The sequence below is a fragment of the Euprymna scolopes genome, chromosome 21 (genome assembly GCF_053919585.1).
Source record: "Euprymna scolopes isolate OS-2025 chromosome 21, ASM5391958v1, whole genome shotgun sequence".
Lineage (NCBI taxonomy): Eukaryota > Metazoa > Mollusca > Cephalopoda > Sepiida > Sepiolidae > Euprymna > Euprymna scolopes.
Window position 1 is genome coordinate 2186054 of NC_136502.1, and position 6996 is coordinate 2193049.

The following is a 6996-nucleotide window of genomic DNA, read 5'->3' on the forward strand; positions in this document are numbered from 1 at the left end:
TTGTCCCCAGAGGATCAGGCATCAACAAGGAGGTGGTTGTGTGATGTTCTGGGCTGCAATCATTGGCAATGAGCTGGTAGGACCATTCAGATTCGCAGATGGAGTGGAAATTATCGCCAAACTCTACATTGGCTTCATTAAGGAACACTTGGAACCCTGGCACAAGAAGAAGAATTTGGCATTCTGGAAAAATATAGCATTCATGCATGATAATGCACCGTTTCATTCTGCAAGGATAGCCACTGAATATTTAGAGAGCGTTTTTGCTAGACATGGGAAAATAATGCGATGGCCTCTAGAATGCTATTCTGACTGCTGCCAAAGACATTTCATCAGATGAAATCGGAAGTTTAGCATCTTTAATGGACCAAAGGCTTTTTGCTATTGTCAATAAAAATGGCAATTATATAAGATATTGATTTTACTATGAAACCATATTGAAGTTGTTTGTTCTTTATTATTGTTGTTCTCAATTTACAAATTCCTAGAATAATCAATGTTTCGATCTTTTAGCACTTCATCATATTTTAGCATTGGTTTGCATATAAAGTTGGTTCGCTGAAAAAAATGCAAATCACCAAAATGGCTGCCAATTGTTTATTACTGTGCAGATTAGCTTAAAATTTTACATCTGCGCTGGTGTTAGTGTTGCCATATAACGTGCTTAATTTCACAAATTACCAAAATGGCTATCAATTGTTTATTACTGTGCCCGGGTATGAAGAGCTTGTGTAGTAAGTATATTGAGCAAGGGCGTGACATAAAAAAAAACATGGCTACCTGATGGAAAAATAAAGAAGGGATAAGACGAATGGAAAAAATCACATAAATAACCCTGTTTAAATGTTAAAACTTTTTTTAAGTACTTTACGTGGACGCGAACGTAGAGCTTACGACACGGCCTCGAAAAGCACTGCTCCACGATATAGTCAGCGAAGTAACATCGTTTATCTTTGGGGGGGTCCTATTTAAACCAATTCAAGAAAGAACGTCATTCGCGCATACGTCCTTGTCTAAATCGTTATGTAAGAACGATGCTTTTGCTTCGATTTCTCATTGCAAACGAGAGAAAGGTTTTAGCGAGACATACAAACATACATATACATAAACAGATGTTTGAAATTTATATTATAGATTTAGAAATCTAAATATTTATTTTGATTTTAACAAAAGATATAAAAGTTTATAAAAAGAAAAAAATATCATTAAGGAATTTTTTTAATATTTTGGTGAAGTTGATATTAGTTGTTTGTTATTCGTTTTGGGTTTCATAAATTTCAAATTTTGATAATCACTTAAAACTATATTTTTTTAAAACAAAGTGTTATCATATTTCTTATCAAATATGATATTCATTAAAGTTTCTCTCCGTGGATTTTAATGTACTTTACCAATGTTCCATTCTGTTGCAGTTGGTATTGTACGCTAGCAAATGTTCCGAACTCGAAAATCATAGATTATTTCAGTAGCCTTTTTGCTGTCAAGCTGGGGTATTCGTTCTGGATAGTCCTAAGAGGTTCACCCTCCCAGGCCTTTCTTCCCGGCTTTCTAGAGGAGTAAGTTTATTGCTTGTTATTTTAGGCGCCCTCACCGGAAAAATGCCGACGGAGCGAATCATGCATTTTTGGGGGGTCAAAATGCTTCATTGTTTTTTGGGGGTTTTTTTCTCTAAAATTTACTTCTTTCAGCATTAGACAATTACTTCATTCTTTGACGTCTGATATCAAACTAGTTTTATTATTATTTGTACACAAATTTTACCTTAAATTCTTAATTTTTATTTATTTATTTCAAATCTGTATATTCTAAATTCCTCATCGTTAGCTGCGTAAATTGCATGTGTGTCTAGTTAACCCTACTGGCTCACTACCGTAGGGCACTTTATCAATCACATTAAGAAGAGGTCACATTTGGGGCAAAATATATAATTTCTCATCGCCAAGCACATTTCATTTATACATTTTAAGACAATCACATATTCCAACGTTTTACATGTTTCAGTGGAACCCCAATTCTATAATATGACAACAGATGTTTACAAAAACGATGGCAAAACTATTCTATTATGTTTTATATGTATGAGTAAAAATGCTTGGTTTCCAGATTATAGTTTTTTAAACAAAAGTTACATATTAAGCACCCTGCGTTTGAGTTCAGACAAGGGTCACACTGAGTGCATAATACTAACACAGATCTGTACAACCGACTCGTCCCCAGAGATGAGTGAGATAAAGTTGAAGCAGGAGCAACCAATGACGTCACGTTTTCGAGTTAAGGGAAAGGAAGTTGTTCAAGTCTGTCTCTCTGGAAGCTGTGAAAAATGAGACATCGCCAATGATGTAGAAAACTAATTTCTCTATCTCCCCTGGGTAAAATCTCTCCAAATAAAACCATTGATGAAAACTCTCAACGAACGTCTCCTTGTGTCTTTTTTCTTCATGAAAAGTTTATTTCTAAAGCAACTATTAGACTAAAACTGTGATGATGAAAGGAAGCGGCTATAAGAAAGATGACACGTATAAACACCTTCACATATAAAAATGTTATTATGTTGCTGAAAATGTTGCAAAAGTTTTTCTCTTGAAAATTTTTAGACGCTTTAAATAACGCATAGGATACATTTCCTTCTCGTCTCTGCAAATGACAGAGATGAGTGTATAAAGAAGATTCAATATTCGAGGTAGGAGTTGTGCAATCAGCTGTACAGGGTTGAACGATAATATTGTCGCCGCAGAAAAGATGGCATGATTCCATTTCCGTTTGATGAAAACCGGTTTTCTTTTCTTTTTTTGTAGGCCATCTACTAGTTGTATACAAATCCCAAGAGCGATAGAAGCCTTATATCATAACTGAAACTATGTTAAACGAGCGATATTAGAGATGTGCCACTGTAGAACTCATGCTCTCTAACGATCCAAGTTACGACAACACGACCATTGCTAGCATCCTTAAAATGCAAGTCCAGACAGTTCAACGCTTGAGGGCACAGCTTAACACAGTTTCCGGCTACGGTTATGGTCTTTGGTGTGGTTCCAAGTGAGATCCACATCATGCCACCTCACATCTTCGAAGTCGGCTTGAAAGTCAACACTAAAGTGTACATGGATGTGGTGAAGAATGTGGTGATCCCCTGGTGCAATCAGGTGATCTCTGGCAGACACTGGGTGTAGCAGCAAAACTCGCCACAAGTCCACAAATCCAAAGAGACCTAGGCTTGGCTTCAGAATGAGTGCTACGACTTTGTATCCTTCTCTCACTGAACCCGCTTGATTACTTCATTTGGTCATACGTCGAGAATATTACCAACATGACCGCCAACAATACTAAAGTCAGCCTGATCACCACCATTCGCCGAGTATTCGCTGAGCTCCCGCCGGCGCTTGCGGAAAAGGCATCTTGCCAGTTCCGGACCTGTATCGAGGCGATGATTGATGCTGAAGGCGGCTACATTGAATAGATGTCAGCTCTACTACATAAACAAGTTACCTGAATTGATTTTTTCAATAAAAGCGTTAAAATAAAGATGTAATTTGGGGGGGGGCAACACTTGTTAATAGCCATACTGATGTGTTTAATGAGTTGCGGGAAAATGTATGGCGTATTGCTGTCATATTTGGGCTGGTGCATCTGTCACTAGTCTCTCGCTCCTAGACAAGGTTCAAAAGAGAGTCGCCAATCTGATAGATCCTGAACTGTCAGCTAAACTTCAGCCTCTGTTACATCGACGAAACGTTGCATCCCTCTGCCTGTTCTACAAGTACTTTAACGGTGAATGCACTGACGAACTGCAAGCACTTGTGCCCCCTCGACGTAAATATCCCTGACAAACCCGACAAGCAGCTAAATCCCACTCCTTCACAGTAAAGATCGCTAGATGCAAGAGAGCCTTCTATTCCTGTAGTTTCTTCCCCAGAACAGCTAAACTTTGGAATTCCCTTCCGGGTCCCTGCTTCTCCGACTGTACTGACATTCAGAAGTTCAAGTGTAACGTGAACCGACATCTTGCTACCCAACTTCCTACACAGTACCCCTGATGCTTATGTTTCTGATAGTAGTCCCCTACAATAAAGTGGCAATGTGCCTTGTTTGGGGTGAAAATGCAATTAAAAAAAAAGTTGTTCAAGTCTGCCTCTGACACTGCCAAACATGAAGGAAACTAATCTCTCCTGCGTAAATTCTCTCCAAATTTACGGAAACTCTCAGCGAACGTCTCCGTGTGTTACATTCTTCATAAAACGAAGATTAATGCAAACCATATACATAAGAAGAAACGGCAACAATGAAAAGAAGACAACACACGTGAATATAAAAAATATTATTTTGTTATTGAAAATGTAACACAACGCTAGATTAACATTTATATTACAAACGTGCGATAGAAAATTCGTATTATTTGGATTTTTCGGACTTTTGTTCGCATCTTGAGTGTCTTTTTCACAACGTTTCGGTCGAGATAAACTCCAACCTTTTTCAGATGGATTTTGTTGAACTCGGGAATATTTCAGCTTAACTCGGGAATTTGTGAATTAATGAAATTCTTTATTTACTTCACAGGAGTAGCATGCTCTTGTTCTGTCAGCCATTACTGGATAAATGCCCTAAGCAATCCACAATTGTATTTTTAGGTTCGCAAGGACCTATATCGCAGTGATTAGAGTACTTGAAAAATTGTAAAAGTGATATTCTCCTGACGGTTGAATGTTCAACTCTCAGTGTGGGTGACTGAAAAAATACTTAGTACCTTTATGGAGTCATGGCTAATAACCAATCCCCATCTAAAAAGTTCAGAAACGTCATAGTAAATTGTTATGGAAAAGATATCATCTGTGTGAAAGTATAACAGGTAAGATGTCTGAGCCTTATGTTTCCACATTCACAAACAAAACGATGAAAAAACAAATAACAAATCGAGTTCAAAAGAAATATATGATCGTCATAATCATTTGATAACCAACACGGATGGTCAGGTCTACATCCTGCTGATATTCGCCATTCTTATTTCATTTAACTCTTTAAAACCTGGTTGAACTAAATCGGACAGTCGTAAATAAATAAATAAATATAACGGCATAAATAAAGTGAGACTTTATTTAAACACGCCTTGTGCGTATTAGTTCAGTATTTCATTATTTTTTATTGAAATATACTTTTTTTCCATTTTGAAGTCATATTATCATTACTCTTTAAACTAACTAAAATTAGTATTAAATATTTTTAGTCATCTACATCATAATTCAGGACACAAAGGGTTAATGAGATGCAACAGGTTAAGTAAATAGAATAATCACAAAACAAAAACCACGTAGAGAAAAAGATCAGATACAAAGAAGATCTAAAACAGGCAAGAAAGTTCTCGACGAACCCGACAAGCAAAAAATCACACCTCTTGACTGTTTAGGTTATTAGATGCTGAAAAAAAAACTTATACTCTCATAGTTCATTCATATAGACTTTAAGATTTTGGAAATATCTTCCGGTTTCCTGCTTCCCTAATTATATCGAGATGCAGAAATTTGTATGCATTGTGAACAGACATCTCGCTTCTCAACTCCCCATATTTTCTTGTTAGACACGATCGCAAATAGTGTTGAATAAAGGAATTCGGAGGTCGTGCACACATGAATTGCAGGTTAGCAGAGAACAAAGTAAAACCGGGAACAAAGAGATTTGAGGTTAGACTTTGTACACACATTAATCTCTGATGGAACAAAGAGATTCCAGGTAGGCTTTGTACACGCATATTGACCTTTGATGGAACAAAAAATGGAATTGTCAATAAAAGCAGGAGGTCAGACGAACACAAGAAAGAGAAAGGAGAGAGAGAAACGAAGAGAGGCGTACGATTGTCAGGTCGTTAACTAGCCACCCCAACTTCCACTACCCTAACCCGACACGTCCTACTATCATTGACAGGCAAAATAATAAATAAATAGTTTTGTTAATTAAATTTTTTCCGTGTTTGATTGTCGAAACTGCTGGAACAAGCAGATTGTATATATTTATTAGCAACACGCAACTTTCTCAAAGTTCAACAAACATGATTATATATACATGACAGCAATAAAAAGAGATCGTTATAGAGATGCCAGCTATACAACAATAGTAGCACTTCAAGTTCCAGGTAGCGATATGCCCTTTTTGTTGAGAAAAGGAATAATAGAAAGTATTATTACAAACACAACCTCACACAAAGAGGCTCCTTTTAAACATGAAAGCGCAACACCAAAGTTATCCCATCATTGCACACCTGTTCTGTATAGAAGTCTATAACAGATAAAGACAATTTATAAACTATCATCATATTGCAATGAGCGTTTGGTGTCTGTTAGTCTGGAATCAAATCTTGGAACATTTTCAAAAGGAAAACATGATTAAAAAAACGAATGTTAAACTTATTGTCATTTACATAACCTCATAAAAATATAGGTGCTAATTCAGAACAATAACGAAAATGGAAAATCTGAAAATTTCATTTTCAAAAAAAAAAAAACAATTTCATCTATTTAATTGCTTTGTTTAAATTAGTAACATATCAAAGAATTACGAAACATAATTAAGTATAAAATTTGTTAATGAAAACTGCTTGCGAAAAAATTGCAAGTTTTACTTAAATAATAAACAGATTCCAAACTATAATTACTTCCTTTGTTTAAGTTGCATTTAAAAAAATGGCGGATTTTGGATGATGAAAATAAATGTTTTATGTAATAATGTAGTAATATGTTACTAATTTCGACATGACAATTAAATAGATAACATTGCTTTTAGTTGAAATTAAATTTTTCGATTTTTTTATCATTCTGAGTACAATAAAGTTCATCGGAGCACATTCTGTGGAATTACTTTTAAAACAAACACAGCGATGCCCACGTACGATGATGTTACTGCGGTTGGAGCTTAGTAGATAGTGCGGAACTGATTACGTGAAAGAAGTGTTGTGAACATAAAAAATGGCGGATTTTGGTTGATGGAAATAAATGTTTTATGTAATAATGT